Source organism: Notamacropus eugenii, chromosome 6 (genome assembly GCF_028372415.1).
Source record: "Notamacropus eugenii isolate mMacEug1 chromosome 6, mMacEug1.pri_v2, whole genome shotgun sequence".
NCBI classification, from domain to species: domain Eukaryota; kingdom Metazoa; phylum Chordata; class Mammalia; order Diprotodontia; family Macropodidae; genus Notamacropus; species Notamacropus eugenii.
The window spans coordinates 179,337,624-179,360,792 of record NC_092877.1 but is presented as its reverse complement, the minus strand read 5'-3'; the positions used below and the strand labels follow the sequence as shown (position 1 = coordinate 179,360,792).

Sequence of the window (23,169 nt, the reverse complement as noted above, 5' to 3'; positions counted from 1 at the left end):
ATGAATGTTAAAAGTTAAATAAATTTTAAAAAAAGAAATAAAAAAAATGATGAGCAGGATTCTTTCAGAATAACCTGGAAAGATTTACATGAACGGATCCAGACTGAAGTGAGCAGGACCAGGAAAACATTGTACATAGTAACCAAAATACTGTAGAAGGATCAACTGTAAAAGAATTAGCTATTCTCAGCAATGCAAGTATCCAAGATAATTCTAAATGACTCGTGATGAAAAATGCTATCCAACTCCAAGGAAAGAACTAATGGAGTCTAAATGCTGACTGAAGCATGCAATTTTCACTTTCTTTGTTTTTTTTTCTTTTTGTCAGTGTTTTCTTTCACATCATGATTAATATGTAGAAATATATTTTACATGATTGCACAAAAATAGCATGTATCAAATTGTTTGTCATCTCAGGAAGGAGGAAAATGGAGAAAAATTGTTTGAAAATCAAAATTATCTAAAAATGAATATTAAAATTGTTTATACACATAATTGTAAAAAAACAAAATATTAATCCCCCTCCAAAAAAAAAAGTTATATGGTTTAAAAAAAAATCAATGATATTTCAATGGAAGAGACAGTACATGAGAGAAGCATCCAACCTATGCTGCTGTTTGCAGCTGTCCTGCCAGTCTGATCTACCCTCTCCTTCTTTTACCAATGGGCTACTCACCATGGCAGACTATCTCATAAGCAGTGGCACTTGGTACATTCCAGATGATAGGCTTATGTGCAGCAACTCTTCAAATGAGGAGATGGGCTCATGTATAATGACTTCCTAATCTTCCCAGGTTATGTAGACCTAACAGCAGACCAAGTGGACCTAACTTCAAAAAGATAACTTTGAAGACCCTACTTATTTTATCCCCAAAGGACACAGTCACTGAGGTTAGGATAGTCATAGCCATGGTGCTGACAGAGAATACGGGTTTTATCCATCACAACTGCACCCCAGAATTTCAGGTCACTGAAGTCTGCAAAGTGAAGAAATATGAGCAGGTCTTTATCACTGATCCTGTGGTCCTGAACCCAAAAAATCTACCCAGAGATGTGTTTGAAGACGAGGCAAGGCATGGCTACTGTGGAATCCCAATCACAGGCAATGGCAAGGTGAGTAGCCACCTCGTAGACATCGTGACCAGGCAGGAGGATCTAGTGGTGGCTCCTGCAGGGGTTACACTAAAAGAAGCCAATGAAATCTTAGAGTGAAGAAATAAATGGAAGCTACCCATTGTTAATGAGGATGATGAAATAGTAACCATCATTGCCTGCACAGACCAGAACAAGAATCAGGACTATCTCCTGTCATCCAAGGACACCAGGAAGCAATTTTTTTGTGGGACAGCCACTGGTACCCATGAGGATGACAAATATCAGCTTGACTTGCTGGCCAGTATCACCGTAGTCCTGCTAGACTCTTCCCAAGGAAACTCCATTTTCCAAATTAACATGATCAAGTACATCAAGGAGAAATTATTGGTGGCAATGTGGTGAAAGCTTCACAGGTAAAACACCTCATTGATACTGGAGTGGATGCCCAGAGGGTTATGACATGGGCAGTATCTCCATCCACATCATACAGGAAGTGCTGGCATGTGGGTAGTCTCAGGCAATAGCGGTATGCAAGGTCTCAGAATAATATGGAGCTTCAGTGTCCAGATCATTGCAGATGGCATCATCCAAAATGTAGGCCATGTTATAAAAGTTCTTGCCCTTGGAGTTTTCACAGTGATGAGGGGATCTCTGTTGGTGGTCACCACAGAGGGCCCAGGTGAGCACTTTTTCTCTGATGGTATATAGCTAAAGAAATACTGGGGGATATACTCCATCCATGCCATAGACAAGATCATCTGCAGCCAGAACCACTACTTCAGTGAAGCAGACAAAATCAAAGACACTCAAAGGATGTCTGGGGCCGTGCAGGGCAAAGGGTCAATCCACAAGTTTGTTCCCTGCTTGATTGTTGGCATCAAACACTCCTGCCAAGATATTGGTGCCAAGAGGCTAACTCAAGTCAGAGCCATGATATACTCAGGGGAGCTGAAATTTGAGAAAAAGATGTCATCTGCTCTGGTAGAAGAAGGTGTCCATGGACTACATTCGTATGAGAAGTGGCTCTTCTGAGAAGTGACCTTGTTTTCTTTTACTGCCTCTCATCTCTCTGTCTCTCAGTTTTTCAATAAAAAGTTGGATATAAAAAAGGAGACGGTATGAACAATATTCTCCTAATAATTCTCCACACATGCAAGTATTGTTTGAATATTTTAAGTCGGGAGAGGAGTACCTTATCTAACTTTTATGAAGTGGTATTCTGGTAAACATTTAATCAGAAATTCTCTGCAAGAAAAGATGAAAATATGCATAACACTTAAAAGCTTAGTCCACATCAGAAACGTTTTATCCATGACTTTTTAAAGGCTAGATAATCAATAAAATATCAAAGCAAACCCTGATTTTTTGGCATTTGCTGATTTAGAGGGTGTAAATGAATGTTTATACTGGTAATATAATAATCTGCTTTCAGCTGGTTCTGAGTTGACTCCAGCACTTCATTGCCTAAGGGTATAAGCATAATGCTTTGTATATAGTAGGTGTATAATAGCTGTATGCCTGCGTGTGTGTGTGTGTGTGTATATATATATATATATATATATATATATATATATATATATATATATATATATATATATATATATATATATATATACATATACATATATATATATTTCTCCTAGTTTTGCATATTATTTTCCAAAGTAATGTGCTACAATTATAATTCTTTATTATAAATATACTGGGTCTATTATTATATGAATCACTAGCAAAGTTCAACATGTTTTAATTACAAAAAACTACTATATCAGAAGGCAGTGAAAGTTTCTTCAACACAATAATAATATATATGTAGAAAGTATTAATAACTGTAATCAAATTGATTAAACACCAAGAAATAATTCCTTAGAGTAGATGGGACCTGCCCAAATGGTCATCTCTATAACACTTGTCAGGTCTTCCAAAAGTTGGGGAGAAATAACTTTAGAGAAAGTATGAAGGAATTAAGAACACTGAATGTTTGAGGAAGAACAAGGCTAAGGAAATATATTCACAGGCATAGTTTTCACTCCTCTTCCATTCTCCTACATCCTCAATATCTTATAGGATAGTTTTTTTTTTCTTTCTGGAATTTTGTTGTGAAAGAATCAAGCTCCATGAGAGGAATTGCATATTCCATTTAAATTTCTAAATTGTCTGCCAAGACACATTATGTTGTTGATGGTTTCACATGCATCACCATATGCTCTTATTCAAATCTAGAGATGAAATTATCAAAATAACCCGGTTGTTTGATGAACATGGGATTAGAGAAAGGAGTTAGATGACATGTTGATGAATAGTCATTTTCCACTAGAAAAGGAATAAGAACTTGAACTTTCAGGATCCAAGATAGTGGAGTAAACTGTAAGTGCTCTCATCCTCCCCTTGTTGACCTTGAAAAACATAGAGAATATTGCCCAGGAAAAATCTTGGAATAGTGGAGCAAGCAGAAGGTATACAGCAGTCATTTAGCTCAGGAGGCTAGGGAGATGGATGGGAAAGGTCCCTCTTACTGACTGCAGGGTACCAGTGCAGAACCAGGAACATCCCATGCATCCCCCCTTCACTGTACAAAGAGAATATCCTGAGCACCAGAGGGTGCAGCCCATAAGCACCAAAACCAAGACCCTAGGCATACCTTAACACAGTCAGAGGAATTGGGAAGACACTGGCTTAGATGAGGATTGACCAGCTACTGAGCCTACCTGTGCTCTAGCACAGACCTAGGGTAGGAGGAGACCTCTTGCAGTCACATGACCTCTCCCTAATATCTCACACCATGAGCTTCAATAAAACCCCATGTAAATTCAGAAAGACCTCACTTGGCCTCAACCTTGGCACACACCAGTCAGCTCAACACCAGGTAAGCTGTAACGTGATATAGCTTCCAGCTGAAAGAAGCAGAGACCATAACACACAAAGCAATTAACCAGGACCCAATTTCACAGCACCACAAATGTGGGACAAAGATCCACTTTGAAAGCTAGGAAATGGCTGTCACCAAGAGTAACAAGTAAATCAGAAAAGCAAAGACCATAGAATCTTACTACAGGAGCTAGGATGGTCAAAATATGAATTTAGAAGAGTATAGAACTAACAAAATACCCACATCTGAAACCTCAGAAGGGAGTATGAACTGGTCTCAAGCCCAAAAAACATTGCTGGAAGAACTCAAGAAGGATTTTAAAAGTCAAATTAGAGAGGCAGAAGAAGTGACACATGATTTTTAAAATACTATTGACAAAATAAAAGAATTCACTGAAGAGAATAGCTCCTTAAAAAGGGAAATTAGACAAATGAATAAGGTACAAAACTTAATTGGAGAAAGTAACTCCTTCAAATGGAAAACTGGACAAGTAGAGAAGGAGGTACAAAAGTTAATGAAAGAAACCAATTTGTTAAAAATTAGAATTTGAAAATTAGAAGCTAAAGACTCTAGGAGGCATCAAGAATCAATCAAACAGAATCTAAAGAATGAAAAAATAGAAAAAAATGTAAAATAACTCATTGAAAAAAACAGTTGACCTGGAAAATAGATGCAGGAGATAAAAGGAAAGTATTGTTGGTCAACTGGAAAGCCATGATGAAAAAAAGAGCCTGGACAATATCTTCCAAGAAATCATCAAGGAAAACTTCCCTGAGATCCTAGAACAAGAGGGCAAAATGGTCATCAAAGGAATCCACCAGTCACCTCTTGAAACAGATATCAAATTGAAAATACCAGGGAATATTGTTGCCAAATTTCAGAACTATCAGGTCAAGGAGAAAATACTGCAAATAGCGAGAAAGAAACAATTCTAATATCTAGGACCTACAGTCAGGATCACACAGGACCTTCCAGCTTCTACATTAAAAGATCAGAGGGATTGGAATATGGTATTCTGATAGGCAAAGGAACTGGGACTGCAACCAATGATCACTGACCCAGCAAAACTGAGCATAACCTTTAAGGCAAGAAGATGGACATTCAGGGAAAAAAGGGACCTTCTCACTGAAAAGGCTAGAGCTCAATAGAAAATTTGATCTTCAATACAAGACTCAAGAGAGGGAAGAAATTCAAATGGGTGGAAGGGGAGGAAAAAAAAAACTTGTTATTCAATATGGACAAACTATTTACATCTCTATATAGGAGAATGGTACTGGTTAATCTTGACAATTGTATATTTTATGACATTTAAAAAAGATATAAGTAGAGGGAGTGAGTTTAAATTAATTGATGTGACGATTAAAAAACATAATTAAGGAGTGCAAAGGGTTTTTAATGGGGTAAGAGGACAGTAGGAGGAAGAAAGGGATACATTACTTCACATGAAGAGGCACAAAAATATATTATAATAGAAGAGAGGGAGATGAACATTGTTTGTGCTTTACTCTCATTGGATTTGGTTCAAGGAAGGAAAAGAATACTCAGTTAAGTATAGAAATCTACCTCGCCCTTGAGGTGATGGGAGGGGAAAGGGAAAAGAAAAGAGAGGAGGTGGTTAGAAAGAAGGGATGTAGTAAAGGAAAAGTGAAATAAAAAGGACAGGTTCTGATAGAAGGGAGTGAAGATTGAGGGAGGCAGTAGTCAAAAGTAAGACTCTTTTGAGGAGGGGAAGGGAAAAGGCAGAAATAAAAGCATTAACAGGAAGAAAAATAGGATGGAGAGAAAGACACAGTTAGTAATCATGATTTTGAATGTGAATGGGATGAACTCTCCCATGAAATGGAGGTGAATAGCATAATAGATTAAAAACCATAATCCTACAATATATTGTTTTCAAGAAACACATTTGCAGCAAGGGGATACAAAGAGAATAAAGTAAAAGACTCGAGCAGAACACATTATATTTCAGTTGATGTAAAAAAAAGCAGGGGTAGCAATCCCAATTTCAGACAAAGCAAAAGCAAAATTAGGTCTAATCAAAAGAGACAAGGAAGGAAACTATATATTCCTAAAAGGCACTATAGACAATGAAATAATGTCCCTACTAAGCATATATGCACCAAGTGGTATAGCATTCACACTCTCAGAGGAGAAGTTAAGGGAGTAACAGGAAGAAATAGAGAACAAAATTATAATCGTGGGGACCTCAACCTCTCTCTCTTTGAATTTGATAAGTCTAACCACAAAATAAACAAGAAATTAAGGAGGTGAATAGAATTCTGAAAAAAAGGTCGAGATGATAGATCTCTGGAGATAACTGAATGGGGATAGAAAGTAATGTACTTTTTCCTCAGTGGTACATGGTACATACACAAAAATTGACCATATACCCAGGTATAAATACCTCACAATCCAGTGCAGAAATGCAGATTTAGTTAATTCATCCTTTGCAGTACATAATGCAATAAAAATTATATGTTATAAATCGTGGTGAAAAGATAGACCAAAATTAACCGGAAACTAAATAATCTAATTTTAAAGAAAGAGTTGGTGAAACAACAAATCATAGAACCCATCCATAATTGCATTCAAGAGAATGACAATAATGAGGCAACCTACCAAAAACTATGGGATGCAGCAGAAAGTGGTTCTTAGGTGAAGTTGATATCTCTGAATACTTACAAGAATAAAATAAAAAAGAAGAGATCAATGAATTGGACATGCAAGTAACAAAGCTAGACATAAAAACAAATTGAAATTCCCCAAATGAGAAATAGTGTAAACCAAAGAAGAATTTAATAAAATTGAAATTAAGAAAACCATTGAACTAATAAATAAAACTAAGAGCTGGTTTTATGAAAAAAAAACCCAGTAGAATTGATAAACCTTTGGTCAATTTGATTTAAAAAAAAGAAAGAAGACAACAAAATTACCAGAGCAATAAAATGAAAAGGGTAAACTCACTTCAAATGAAAAGAAAATTTAAAAAATAATTAGAGGGGAGGAGCAAAGATGGCAGAGTAGAAAGATACACATATGCTAGCTCAAAACCCACAGCCCATAAAATACCAGTAAAGAAGAACTCCCAACAAATTCTGGAGCAGCAGAAGCCACAGAACAACAGAGCAGAGGAGATTTCCGTTCCAGAGAGATGTGAAAAACGAACGAGAAAGATCTCTCCCACACCAGACCCAGAACAGAGCCCAGCCCTGCTTTGGCTATGCAGCACCAAGGGGAGCAGATCCAAGCAGGCTTCAGGGACGGAATCTCCAGAAGCTGCGCAGGTCCCTCCACCTACAGGTTCCAAAGGTCAGTGAGAGGGTCTTTTCAGCTGGCTGAGAGGGAAGTGGGGTTTCTCCATAACTCAGGCCCCCTCGGGAGGCAGTAGCAGAGGCAGCAGCAGACAAGGGCTCCCAAAGCAGGCAGGAGCTTGGATCCATTGTTGAAGGTCTCCTGGTAAACCCCCTGAGGGAACTGAGCCCTTCGTGGTGGCCCTGCCCCCACCTGAGCACCTGGACTTAATCTCACACTGAATAACAGCCCAGCCCCATCAAAGCCCTAAGGCTGGGAAGAAGTATTTTAATCTTAACCCCCAAGCACTAGCTGGACAGAACTGGAGGTGAGGTGGGGGTGGAGAAGAAACTCAGAAGTCATTTAACTGGCTGGGAAAATGCCCAGAAAAGAGAAAAAAAATAAGATCATAGTAGGTTACTTTCTTCGTGAACAGATATCTCCTCCTATCCTTTCTGATGAGGAAGAACAATGATTACCATCAGAGAAAAACATAGAAATCAAGGCTTCTGTATCCCAAACATCCAAAATAAATATTCAATGGGCTCAGGCCATGGAAGAGCTCAAAAAGGATTTTGAAAATCAAGTTAGAGAGGTGGAGGAAAAACTGGGAAGAGAAATGAGAGAGATGCAAGAAAATCATGAAAAGCAGGTCAACACCTTGCTAAAGGAGAACCAAAGAAATGCTGAAGAAAATAACACCTTGAAAAATAGGCTTACTCAATTGGAAAAAGAGGTTCAAAAAGCCAATGAGGAGAAGAATGCTTTAAAAGGCAGAATTAGCTAAATGGAAAAGGAGGTTCCAAAGCTCACTGAAGACAATAGTTCTTTCAAAATTAGAATGGAACAGATGGAGGCTAATGACATTATGAGAAGCCAAGAAACCACAAAACAAAACCAAAAGAATGAAAAAATGGAAGAAAATGTGAAATATCTCATCGGAAAAACAGCTGACCTGGAAAATAGAACCAGGAGAGACAATTTAAAAATTATGGGACTACCTGAAAGCCATGATCAAAAAAAGAGCCTAGATGTCATCTTTCATGAAATTATCAGGGAAAACTGCCCTGATATTCTAGAACCAGAGGGCAAAATAAGTATTCACGGAATCCAAAGATCACCTCCTGAAAGAGATCCAAAAAGAGAAATTCCTAGGAACATTGTGGCCAAATTCCAGAGATCCCTGGTCATGGAGAAAATATTGCAAGCAGCTAGAAAGAAACAATTCAAGTATTGTGGAAATACAATCAGGATAACACAAGATCTAGCAGCTTCTACATTAAGGGATCAAAGGGCATGGAATATGATATTCCAGAAGTCAAAGGAGCTAAGACTAAAACCAAGAATCACCTACCCAGCAAAACTGAGTATAATACTTTAGGGGAAAAAATGGTCTTTCAATGAAATCGAGGACTTTCAAGCATTCTTCATGCAACGACCAGAGTCGAAAAGAAAATCTGACTTTTAAACACAAGAATGAAGAGAAGCATGAAAAGGTAAACAGTAAAGAAAAATCATAAGGGACTTCCTGAAGTTGAACTGTTTACATTCCTAGATGGAAAGACAATATTTGTAACTCTTGAAACTTTTCAGTATCTGGGTAGTTGGTGGGATTACATACATACACACACACACACACAGAGCACAGAGTGAATTGAATAGGATGCGATCATATCTTAAAAAAATAAAATTAAGCAGTGAGAGAGAAATATATTGGGAGGAGAAAGGAAGAAATGGAATGGGGAAAATTATCTCTCATAAAAGAGGCAAGTAAATGACTTTTCAGAGGAGGGACAAAGTAGGGAGGTGAGAGGAAAGACATGAAGCTCACTCTCATCACATTTGACTTAAAGAAGGAATAAAATGCACACTCATTTTGGTACTAAAATTTATCTTACAATACAGGAAAGTGGGGGAGAAGGGGATAAGCAGGGTCAGGGGGATGATGGAAGGGCGGGAAATGGGAGGAGGGAGCAATTTTACATCAACACATCTGGGAAGAGATAGGATCAAAAGAAACAATAAAGTAAATGGGGGTCAGGACAGGATGCAGGGAAGTATAGTTAGTCTTAAACAACACGACTATTACAGAAATCATTTGCAAAACTTCACAAATATGGCCTATATTGAATTGCTTGCCTTCCCATTGGGAATGGGTGGGGAGGGAGGAATGAAGCGAAGTTGGAAGTCAAAGTTATAGGAACAACTGTTGAGCATTTTTCTTGTATCTAGGAAATAAGAAATACAGGTAAAGGGGTATAGAAAATTATCTGGCCCTATAGGACAAAAGAGAAGATGGAGATAGGGAAGGGAGAGTTGTTAGAAGAGAGGGAAAATTGGTGATAACGGCAATTAGAATGCTCTGTATCTTGTGGTGGGGGAGGGGACAAATGGGAAGAAAATTTGGAACCCAAAATTTTGTGAAAATGAGTGTTAAAAGTTAAATAAATAAATTAACAAAAAAAGAGAAAAAAGAAGAAAAATAATAAGTAGAAATTTCTTTGTCAAACTGTACACCAACAAATTGACAGTCTTAGTGAAATGCAAGGATATTTACAGAAATATGAAATGTCCATACTAACAGAAGAGGAAGCAAAATACTTAAATTCATTTCACAAAAAGAAATTGAACAAGCTATCAGTGAGATCCTATGTCAGTAAACACCCCAACATACAGAGCGGGGCCTACTGTCACAGGTTCTTAAATCTTCATTTATAAAAGGAAGGGCAATTTTTGAGGGGTCAAGCACAGGTGTCAGAGAAAATCAAAATAAAAATTTCAGAGAAATCAAAATTAAATCAACAGATATTGCTTCCAAACTGCCTGACCATTACATACATACACATGTTTGACCATTAAATACATACACAGTTACCAGAGTGGGAAGTATCAGTTTCTGGGTTTTACCTTGGTGGGGTGCTCCTTAAAGGCTTCCCAGAGTCTCTCTGGTCAAAGAAACACTTCCAGTCAGTAAGCCCCAAAGTAAAAACTTCACCCTCAGAGTATTTATACACTTTTTAGAGCCAGAGGGCAAAACCCTCTGACCCAGGGCCTAAATAGGAAAGAAAAGGTACTTGAGACCCTCCTACAAAGCATCTCCCCTAATCAAGCTTCTCATCACTGGGTGAGAGTGATCCTCCCCAATAACATTCTTCAATCAGAGGCATTTTTAAAACAAAAACAGCAAAATATCCTAATTTGTTTGCTATTACAGCTCCCTAGGAAATAATGTCCAGAGCCAGATAGATTACAAACAAATTCTTCAAACATTCAAAGAACAATCAATTCCTGTACTGTACTATGCAGACCATCTGGGAAAACTAGTAAAGGAGTCCTACCAAATCATTTTTATGATATAAGTATTGCTCTGATACCTAAACCAGGAAGAGTCAAAACAGAGAGAAAATTCTAGACTGCTTTCCCTATTAAATGTAGATGCAGAAATTTTAACAAGATATTAGCAAAAGATTACAGCAACTTTTCATGAGAATAATACACTTTAAACAGCAAGATTTATACCAGGAGTGAAGGTCTGGTTCAATATTAGGAAAACTATCAGTATAATTGATCATATCAATAGCAAAATTAACAGAAACCATTTGATTATCTCAATAGATGCAGAAAAACTTTTGACAAAATGTAACACCTATTCCTATTGAAAACACTGGAAAGCAAAGGAATAAATGGAGCATTCCTTAAAATAGTTAGTATCTACCTAAAGCCATCAGCAAGCATTATACATAATTGGGATAAGCTAGATACATTTCCAATAAGATCAGTGGTGAAACAAGAATGTCAACTAAAACCACTGTTATTCAGTATAGTACTAGAAATGTTATCCTTAGCATTAAGAGAAGAAAATGAAATAGAATTAATTAGAATAGTTAAAGTAGAATCTGTTCTCGCTCTTTCCAGATGATATGATGATATGCTTAAAGAATCCTAAAGAATCACATAAAAATCTACTTGAATTAATAAACACCTTTAACAAAGTTGAATTATCCAAAATAAAGCCACATAAATCATGTGCTTTTCTATACATTACTAACAAAGAAAAACAGGAAAAGATAGAAAGAAAAATCCCATTTAATGTTACTGTACACACTACACAATATTTGAGAGCCTACCTGCCAAAATAAAGCCAAGGAATATGTGAACACAATTACAAAAGACATTTCACACAAATAAAGTCAGATCAAACTAGTTGCCAAAAAATCAGTTGCTGATGGGTAGGCTGAGTTAATACAATAAAAATGACAATTACACCTAAATTAATTTACTTATTCAGTACCATACCAATCAAACTACCAAAAAATCATTTTATAGAGCTAGAAAAAGTAATTTCAAAAGTAATCTGTAAGAAAAAAATTTCCAGAATATAAAGAGAATTAATGGAAAGAAAAGCCAGAGAAAGTGACCTCGCAATACCTGACCTTAAATTGTATTATGAAGCAGCAGTCATCAAAACCACTTGGTGCTGACTAAGAAATCGTATAGGTAGATTAGTGGATGTAATAGCAAATTAAACAGAAAAATCTTTCTCATTCACTAATAGTCCCATATAACCTGCTTAAATCACCTGGAAGCTTAAGACAAATGTGTTGGGAGGAGCTTGGTGAACAGGTGGAACAGGAATCATGGAGCAGAGGTGGGAGGAAGTGAGTGAGCATAGGTAGGTCAGAGAAGAAAGAACTCAGGCAGGCAGATAGAGCAAGACTCAGGCTCCTGAGTGCTTGCTTGTGAGAAGGCCCTGAGAGAGGTGGGGGTTGTGTGGATATGCTTTGGAATGGCTTTGATCCCTGCGGTGATCATGTTAATTAACTTCTTGGTCAACATGACAGATTTTGCTTTCTGGTTCTGTGATGTGACTTTCTAGTGTCTAAATAAATTTTTTTCTTCTGCCTTTTGTATAAAGAGGTTTTTTATATTTTGCAAATGAGAATTATGCTGGCATATTCAGTCACCACCAGTACTGTGAATATATTGCCTTGGCAATACAGTGGAATAGGTTAAGTTCCCAAGACACAGTAGTGAATAACCATAGCAGTCTACTGTTAGATAAACCCAGGGAATTCAGTTTCTAGGATAAGAAATCTCTGTTTGACAAAAAATACTGGGAAAACTGGAAAATAGTGTGATTGAAACTGGGCATAGACCAATACCTGGCATTGCATGCCAGAATAAAGTTCAAATGGGTACATGATCTAGGTGTAAAAGCTAATAGTATAAAAAAAATTGGCTAGCATGTAATAATATTTGTCAGATTTAAGAAGAATGGATGAGATTATGACCAAACAAGAGACAGAGAACCTTATGGAAACAAAATTCTTAATGTTTATTCCATTAAATTGAAAAGTTTTTGCACAAAGAAAGCCTATGTAATCAAAATAAAGAAGGAAGCAGAAAACTGGGGGAAAAATTTAGAAATACTTTCTTTGATAAAGACCTCATTTCTAAAATATATGAAGAACTCAGTCAAATGTATCAGAATACAAGTCTTTCCCCAGTTGATAAATTGTCAAAGGATATGAACAGGAAGTTTTTAGAGGAAGAAATTAAAGCTGTGTATAGTCATATGAAAAAATGTTCTAAATCATTATTGATTAAAGAAATGTAAATCAAAACCACTCTGAGGCACCACTTCACACTTTCAGATTGGCTAACATGACAAAAAAGGAAAATGATGCATGTGTAGAGAAGATGTGGCAGAGGTGGAACCCTATTTCACTGTTGGTGGAATTGTGAACCGATTGAACCATTCTAGAAGGCAATTTGGAACTATTCCCAAAGGGCTTTAAAAATGTGCTTACCTTTTGACCCAGCAATACTCTTTCTAGGACTGTATCCTAAAGAGATCATAAAAATTGGAAAAAGTTCTACATGTACAAAAATATTTAGAGCATCTCTTTTTATGGTGGATGAGAACTGGAAATTGAAGGGATATCTATCAATTTGGGAATGTTTGAACAAGTTGTGTCATATGAATGTAATGGAATAATATTGTACTATAAGAAATGATGAACAGGCCAAATTCAGAAAAAAAAACTGTAAATACTTACATGAACTGACTTTGAGTGAAGTAAACTGAGTTAGGAGAAGATAATACACAGTAAGAACTACAGTGTTCGAGGACTGTCTCTGATACAGTCAGCAATGTAAGGACCTATAACTTTTCCTAAGGAATCTCTTCTGTTGTGTTTCATTTTAGTTTGGTTTCTCCCATTAGTTTTAATTCTTCTATATTACATGATTAATGTGAAAATGTGTTAGATAAGAATACATGTGTAGAAGCCATATAAGATTTCATCTCCTTTTGGGGAGGGAGGAGGAAGGGAGGGGAGAAAATTCAAAACGTATGAAAGTGATTGTTAAAAACTGGAAACAAATAAATTAATTTTAAAAAGAAAAAAGAATAATAATATTGTTGATTAAAGAACAGCATTGCTTATCTAGATTCAAAACAAACTGATAACGAAGTTTTCCTTTGCAATACTTTCCTCTCAGTCTTGTTTGCCAGTCATGAAAAAACTTTTGTCATTAAAACACTTTGTACTGATAGACTTGCTAACTCTCAAGACCATAGGATCACACAATGGTGTGTGTGTGTGTGTGTGTGTGTGTGTGTGTGTGTGTGTAATATTTCAGATTGAATATTTTTAGAAAAAAATTTCTGCCATGAATCTGATGCAGTGTTTCATTTTAACATGGAGATAGCTGGATTCTCCAACTTTATGCAAATGGGGTACAATTCTGATGCTGGAAAATACCCAGGTGCTGCCAAAGCAATCTTTGTTGTTATAGTTCAGTCATTTCAGTTTTGTCCAATTCTTTGTGACCTCATTTGAAATTTTCTTGGCAAAGATCTAGGAGCGGTTTACTATTTCCTTCTCCAGTTTATTTTTAAGATGAGGAAAGTGAGTCAAAGTTAGATGAACTGTCTAGAGTTATGGAAACTAGTAAGTCTTCCTGAATCCAGGCACAGTCCTCTGTCCACTGTGCTATGCAGTTGCCCAAGCAACTCTCTTAGGACTAGCCTGGCTAAAAATACAAAAGCTCATCATCAGTAGTCTGGTCACTTAAGGATAAGTTCTTTGCCTATAGAAACCCATGAAAACAAGAAAATACGAAATGGCTCTAGATCCAGCATGGTGTACTTCAAATTCAGCAATGACAATGGCAAAATGAAGAAAAAGAGAAAACAATAAAAGCTAAGAATTATTCAATTTAACTAATACAATTCAACCATAAAAATGATGAAACCAAAAGATTCTAAAAACTCTTTCAGTCAGCAAACAAAGCAAACAGATAAATGGCAGCTACAGACAAAATTCATTTAGATTATTAATTTATTAACCTGTTCATAAAACCTTATTGAGAGGATAGAAGATTATAAGCACCATTATCTTAGGTATCAGGGGAAAGTAATAGAGCATATAGCCAGTTTAACAAAGTCTTTGTAAGAAACGCAATAAAAAATTATACTGAGAACATTTTTGAATGAAATCAGAAGTTGAACAACATATAATTGCAAAGATATTTATAATAAATTTCTCTGATGTTCATGAATACTGGAACTACCATATTTGGACTCTAAAATCACAGCCCTAATATTTGCTACAGAGAAGAGAAATGGATCTGAATAGAGCCAAGATGGAAAATGCAGCTGAAACAGATTAAATATCCATAGAATAAATCAAAGCTGGAAGTCCTGTAATTGTGATGGAATTTAGCAATGTATGGTTGAGGAATGTGGGTTAAGGAAAGATACCAAAACCATGAAAAAATCACAGTAAAAATGACTAATAGAATATCAACAAATGTTAATCAACATTACTGGTTTATCATCATATAATTATTTTTTTTTAATAATCTGCACGTGAATCAAGGATATCTGTTCTGGTTATATTATGAGAGAGCAGGTAAGCTTTCAGAAGTTATATTCCAGAGGAGATCAATGTTTTATCATCACAAAACTGACCAAAAGAAGTAGAAATACAAGATGTCATTGGGCATAATGTTTGTTGACTATACAAGGCCACCTAAAAGACTCTCCTCCAAATGTCCTCCATGCATCAATGAACTTAGATAAAGCTCAGTGAAAGATGTAACAATTAGGATCATTTATAGCAGATGAAACAGAAAACAAGGATAACTATAGTTATAAAAGGTGTTTTCTTCTGCCACAGAGGAAATTAGGAACAAATTCTAAATCAAAGAAGGATAAAACTCATAATCACACTTAATCGTTTGCCCTGTACTTCTGGGAGCCAAAATGGTGGAGAAAAAAATGAGTCCCATCCTCCATCCCTCTACTGACTTTCAAAAACCCAGAAAGTATCACCCCAGGGAAAATCATAGATCAGTTGAGCTAGCAGAAAGATGGGGTGCAACAGTCTTGCAGCCCAGGAAGCTTCAGGGATTAACATTTTTCTCTCCAGGGGAAGGGGATCAGAACAAGACGGGAGACTTCCAAGCAAGCCAGCAGCAAGCTGCACCTCAGCAAACCACGGGGAAATCCTGAGGCCCAGGGAGGTGGAGCAGGCAAGCACCAATACCAGGACCCACAAGTGTTTCAGCAGAGGCAGGGGAACCAGGAGACACCAGCTGAATGTGCTGGTTTTCCCCAGCAGTCAAATCACCTAATACTACAGCACAACTCCAGGAAGCAAATTTCCAGGTTGTCAGACATCATTCAATTGCAAACATTTGAATGCTGGACCCCCAGGGGCCAGAGTCCCTACCCCCAACCAGAGAGCTCCAGTGTGGCTGACAACAGCTCATCACCAGGTAAGTTGCCAAACCCCTCCAGGCTCCAGAAGCTAGTACTTAAGGCCCCAGTACACAAAGTCAGTGACCAAGGATCAGGCTTCTAGGACAAAGAAGCTTAGGTCAGTGCCTCCTGTGGTCCAACAGGAGAACTCAACTCTAAAAGCCAGGAATTAGGCAAACACCATGAGCAAAAAGCAGAAATGGACAATTATAATAGATTCTGATTATGGAATAGGGAAAACTAAGTCACAAAATTCAGTAGAAAATGACATTGTAAACATACTCACATTCAAAATCTCAGTGGGAAGTGTGAACTGGTCTTAAGCCCAAAAATGCTTTTTAGAAGAGCTTAAGAAGGATTTCAAGTCAAAAAGGAGAGGTAGTAGAAAACTGAGAAAAGAAATGAGAGGTATGGAAAGGAGAATCAATAGCTTGGAAAAGGAAGGACAAAAACTGATTGTAGGAAACAATTCCTTAAAAAGTAGAAGTGGACACATGGAAAAAGAGACACAAAACTTCACTGAAGAGAACTCCCTAAACAGTAAAATGAACCAAATGGGAAAAGAGGTACAAAATCTAGTAGAAGAAAACAACTTGTTAGAAGTTAGAATTGGTCAAGTGGAAACGAATGACTTTATAGCACATCAAAAATCAGTCAAACAGAAAGAAAAGAATGAAAAAAGCAAAATAAAATATAAAATACCTCATTGGTAAAATAACTGACCATAAAATAGATCCAGGAGACACAACTTAGAAATTATTGGTCTACTTGAAAACCACAATTAAAAAAAGAGCCTGAATAGTATCTTTCAGGAAATCCTCAAAGAAAACTCCCCTGAGGTCCCTGAACCAGAAGATAAAGTAGTCATCAAAAGAATCCAGTGATCACCTCCTGAAAGAGATCCTAAATTGAATATGCTAAGGAATATTGTGGTCAAATTAAAAAAATTACCAGGTCAAAGAGAAAATATTGCAAGAAATCAGAAAGAAATAATTTAAATATCGTGGAACCACAGTGTGGATTATGCAGAACATAATGTTTCAGGGGAAGAGACAGATATTCAATGAAATAGGGTACTTCTAGGCTTTCTTGATGAAAAAAAAAACAGAGCTCAATAGAAAATTTGATATTCAAATACAAGACTTGATAAAGGCATAAAAAGATAAAAAGGAAAGAAAAAGAAATCCAATATGCTACTAATGAGGGCAAACCATTTACCCTGACAAGGGAAAATGGCATATGTAACTCTTAAGAACTGTATTGTTACTATACCATTTCAAATGGATATGCATAGACAGAGTTTGTGGTTGTAAGTTGATTTTCTTGCGATGATAAAAGAAATCTAAAGAAGTGGTGAAAAAAGATTGTACTGAGAGAAAAGGAAAGGAGGAGTCAGAGAAGGGAAAAGTAAATTATATGAAAAGGCACAAAAACCTATTACAATGAAGGGGAGGAAGGGAAGAAGATATACATTTATTTGAAATTTATTATCATCAGATTCGGCTTAAAGAGGGAATAATATAATCAACTATGTATAGAAGTCTAACATCCTATAGGAAGTAAGAGACGAAAGGGGAAAAAAGGGGAGGGGATTGTAAGAAGGGATGACAGAATGAGGGGGGTAGTGGAAGGAGAGAGAAAAGTATGAATAGGGGGAGTATAAGATAAAGAGAATGACACAGATAGTAATCATAACTCTGAATGTGAATGGAAAGAACTTTCACAAAGAACAGAAACAGATAACAGAGTGAATTAAGAATCATAATCCTACAATATGTAATTTACAAGCAACATATTTGAATCAAAGGGATACACACAGGGTAAAGGTAAAAGGCTAGGCAAAATATATTATGCTTCAGCTGAAATAAAAAACAAAAGCAGGGGTAGCAATCCTGATCTCAGACAAAGAAAAATCAAAAATAAATATAATGAAAAGAGATGAGGAAGGAAATTGCACCCTGTTAAAGGGACTATAGACAATGAAGTAAATTTATTACTAAACATATATGCACCAAGTGGTATAACATCCAAATTCTTGGAAGAGAAGTTAAGGGAGTTACAGCTAATGCAACTATACCAGTACGAGACCTCAACCCTCCCCTCTCAGAACGAGATAAATCTAACCACAAAATAAAAACAAGAAAGTTGTTAAAGATTAATAGAATTTTAGAAAAGTTAAATATTGTTGACCTCTGGAGGAAACTGAATTGGGATAGAAAGGAACGTACCATTTTTGTGAGTAGCACATGACACTGACAATAGAATTGACCATGTATTGTGGCATAAAAACATTACAAACCAATTCAGAAAGGCATAAATATTAAATGAATCCTTTTCAGATCGTGATGCAACAAAAGTTAGGTGTAATAATGGACCGTGGAAATGTAGATTAAAAATTAGTTAAACGTATATGTAGAGCCTGTATCTGATTACACACTGTCTTGGGGATGGTGGAGCAGAAAGAGGCAGAAAAAAATTTAAAACTTATGAAAATGAATGTTGAAAACTAAAAATAAAAAATTAATTAGGAACTACATGATCTAATCATAAAGAGTAAATGAGTCAAAGAAGAAATCGTAGAAACACTCAGTAACTTCATTCAAGAAAATGACAATAAGGAGACAACATATCAAAACTTATGGGATGCAGTGAAAGTAGTGCTTAGGGGAAGTTTTATATTTCTGCTTACGTGAATAAAACAGAGAAAGGAGAAATGAGTGAATTGGACATGCAACAAAAGAAGCTAGAAAAAGAACAAATTACAAACCCCAATTACATACCAAATTAGAAATTGTGAAAACTAGAGAAGAGATTACTAAAATTACAATTATTGAATTAATAAATAAAAGTTAGAGTTGGTTTTATGAAAAAAACAGTAAAATAGATAAACCTTTGGTTAATTTGATTTAAAAAAAGAAGACAACCAAATTACCAGCATCAAAAATGAAAACAATGAATTCATCACCAATGAAGAGGAAATCAAAATAATAATTAGGAGCTATTTTGCCCACCTGCATGGCAACAAATTTGACAATCTTAGTGAAATAAATGAATATTTATACAAATATAAATTACCCAGAACAAGAGAAAAGGAAATAAAATACTTATATAACCCCATTTCAGAAAAAGAAATTGAACAAGCCATCAGTGGAATTTCTAGGAGAAAATCTCCAGAAACAAATGAATTTACAAATGAACTCTATCAAACATTTAAAGAACAACTAATTCCAATACTATATAAACTATTTGGGGAAAATAGGAAAAGAAAGAGTGTTACAAATTTCTTTTTGTGGTACAAATATGGTCATGATATTTAAGACAGGAAGAGCTAAAAGATACAAAGAAAATTATAGACCAATATTAGCAAAAAGGTTACAGAATCTTATCCTTAGGATTATATGCTATGAATAGGCGGGATTTATATCAGGAATGCAGCGTTGACTTGATATTGGGAAAATTATCAGCATAGTGGGATAAATCAGCCAGAAAACTAACAGAAAGCCAATGATTGTCCCAAAAGATGCGTAAAAAGCTTTTTACAAAATGTAGCACCCGTTCCTAATAAAAATACTAGAGAGTATAGGAATATTTGGAGTCTCCCTTAAAATGATAGGTAAAGTATATCTAAAACCATCAGCAAGCATTATAAAACACTTTAAATAAAATTGAGGAGTGAAAAAATGAGACCCATTATCACCATTTTAGTTCAATATGATGCTAGAAATGGTACCTTTAGCAACAAGAAAAGAAAAAAAGAAATTGAAGGAATCACACTAGGCAAAGAAGAAATGTAGCTGTCACTGTAGAGGATATAATGGCATACTTAGAGAATCATAGAGGATCAAGTTAAAAAAAGCTACTTTAAATAATAAACAACTTTAGTAAAGTTTCAGGATATAAATCATTAGCATTTCTATAACTAACTAACTAACTAACTAACTAACTATATATATATATATATGTATATATATATATATGTATATATATATATATATATATATATATACATATATAAACAAAATCCAGTAGCAAAAGTTAGAAAAATGATTTCCATTTAAAGTTACTGTAGGCATTATAGAATATTTGGGAATCTATCTGGCAAAACAAAACCAGAAACTATATGAAAACAATTGCAAAACACTTCTTTTTTAAAACGAAAATAATTTATTTATTTTTATTTTTCAACAATCACTTCCACAAAATTTTGAATTTCAAATTTTCTCTGCATCTTTCCCCTCACTCACTCCAAGACAGCATGTTTTATGATTACATTTCCTTCAATCTGCCCTCCGTTCAATCACACCCCTCCCCCTCTTATCCCCTTTACTTCTATTTTCATATAGGGTTAGATAGATTTCTATATCCCATTATCTATATAGAGTATTTCCTAGTAGCATGTAAAATTAATTTTTAACATTCATTTTTCAATTTTGAGTTCCACATTTTCTCCCTTCTCCCTTCCTATCCATGCTCATTGAGAAGGCCAGCAATATGATACAGGTTGCACATGTGTATTCATGCAAAATATTTCCAAAACAGTCATGTTGTGAAAGACTATATTTCTCTCTATCGTATTTTACCTTCCATGTATTCTATTCTCTCCTTTGACCTGTCCCCCTACTAAAGCATTTTATTCTGATTACCCTTTCGTCCAATCTACCATCCCTTCTAATACTCCCCTCTCTTATCCCTCTTTCCTATTTTCCAGAAAAGTAAGATTAACTTCTGTACCCAATTGAGTATGTATGTTATTCCTTCCTGAAGCCAAATCCAGATCAGCTGCTCAATTCTCCCCCTGTCTGTAGACTGTGTGCTGCAGAAGTGGCTGCCACCATCCCTTGCTGGAGCTGGGGTTGGACCAGCATCCGCTCTCACAGTAAGAGAGCCTTCTCATTGACCTTTGAAGCTGTCTTTGGTATTTGTGGGTTGAGAAGAATGAAAACCATAGTAACTGTAAGAGATTCAGTGCCCTGAAGTCTGCTCCAGCCTACGCACAGTGTGGTGTATGCTCTGTTCCAAGCCTGTTGCAATAGACCCTTCCTGTTACCCTTCTAGACTGTACTGAACTGGAAATCTTTTTCACTCAGATTTTGTGGCTTCTGCTGCTCTAGAAGTTGCGTAGTCATATTTAATAGCTATTTTAAGGGCTTTGGGTGGGAAAGCTCAAGCAGGTGCCTGCTTCAATGGGATTAGTCTAATTTTAAAGGTGCTATTTTCTTTTTTCCAATTTATTTCTTTATTTTTAGTTTTCAACATTCATTTCCACAAGATTTTGAGTATCAAATTTTCTACCCATCTCTCCCTTCTCCCACCCCAAAACATTCTGATGACCCATTCCTCCCAATCTACCCTCCCTTCTATCACACCCCTCCCTTTTCTCACCCTTACCTTCTCTCTTTTCCTGTAAGGCAAGATATATTTCTTATCCCCATTTTGTGTATTTCTTATTTCCCAGTTACGTGCAAAAACAATTCTCAACATTCATTCTTAAAACTATGAGTTCCAAAGTCTCTCCCTTCCTCCCTTCCCACTTATTCCAGCTGAGAAGGCTTGTAATTCAATATAGGTTATACACGTGTAGTTTTGCTAAGGACTTCCATAACAGTCATGGAGTGAAAGACTAACTGTATTTCCCTCCATCCTATCCTGCCCCCCATTTATTCTATTCTCTCTTTTGACCTTATCCCTCCCCAAAAGTGTTTACTTCTAACTACTCCCTTCCTCTCATTTGCCCTCTCTTCTATCACCGCCCCACACTCCACTTCTCCCCTTCTCCCCTTCTTTCCCATAGTGTAACATAGATTTTCATACCAAATGGAATGTGCATGTTATTCCCACCTTAAACCAAATGAGATGAAAATGAGCTTCACTCTTTCCCTCTCATCTACCCCTTTGCCCTTACGTTGAAAAAGCTTTTTGTTTTTCTTTCTTTATGAGAGATAATTTGTCCCACTCCATTTCTGCCTTTCTCCTCTCATTATATTCCTCTCTCACCCCATAATTTTATTTGTTTAGTTGTCATTCCTTCCTATTCAACTCACTCTCTGCGTTCTGTCTATATATATGCATATATGCGCAAATATATATTTGCATATATATATATATATATGCATAATACTTGCAACTACCCAAATACTGAGAAAAGTTTCAAGAATTACAGATATTATCTTTCCATATACCAATGTAAACAGTTCAACTTTAGTAAGTCCCATATGATTTCCCTTTCCTGTTTACCTTTTCATGTTCTCTTGATTCTTGTGTTTGGAAGTAGAATTTTCTATTAAGCTCTGCTCTTTTCATGCAGAATGCTTGAATGTTCTCTATTTCATTGAATGACCATTTTTTTCCCCTGAAGTATTATGCTCAGTTTTGCTGGGTAGGTGATTCTTGGTTTTAATCCTAGTTACTTTGACTTCTGCAATATCATATTCCAAGCCCTTTGATACCGTCATGTAGAAGCTGACAGATTCTGAGCTATCCTGATTGTATTTATGCAATACTCAAATTGTTTCTTTCTAGCTGCTTGCAATATTTTCTCCTTGACCCGGGAACTTTAGAATATGGCTACAATATTCCTAGAAGTTCATCTTTTTGGATCTCTTTCAACAGGTGATCACCTCTTGAATATTCATTCAATATTTTTTTACCCTCTGGTTCTGGAATATCAGAGTAGCTTTCCTCAATAATTTCATGAAGGATGATGTCTAGGGTCTTTTTTTGATCATGACTTTCAGGTAGTCCCATAATTTTTAAATTGTCTTTCCTAAATCTGTTTTCCAGGTAAGTTGTTTTTCCAATGAGATATTTCACAGTGTGTTCTATTTTTTTTTTATTCTTTTGGTTTTGTTTTGTAATTTCTTGGTTTCTCATAAAGTCATTAGCTTCCATCTTCTCCATGCTAATTTTTAAAGAACTATTTTCTTCAGTGAGCTTTTGAACCTCCTTTTCCATTTGGCTAATTCTGCTTTTTAAAGCATTCTTCTTCTCATAGGCTTTTTGGGTTTCTTTTGCCATTTGGACTCCTCTATTTTTAAAGAAGTTAATTGCTTCTACCTTTTTTGTTGGGTCTCCTTTAGCAAGCTCTTGACTTGTTTTCATGATTTTCTTGCATTGCTCTCATTTTTCTTCCCAATTTTTCCTCCAC

The 23,169-nt window shown here is 36.0% G+C and overlaps 1 pseudogene; it reads left to right on the top strand.

Moving 5' to 3' along the window:
* Positions 1-677: 677 nt before the first annotated feature.
* Positions 678-2,127, top strand: LOC140511055 (inosine-5'-monophosphate dehydrogenase 2-like; annotated as a pseudogene).
* Positions 2,128-23,169: the final 21,042 nt, after the last annotated feature.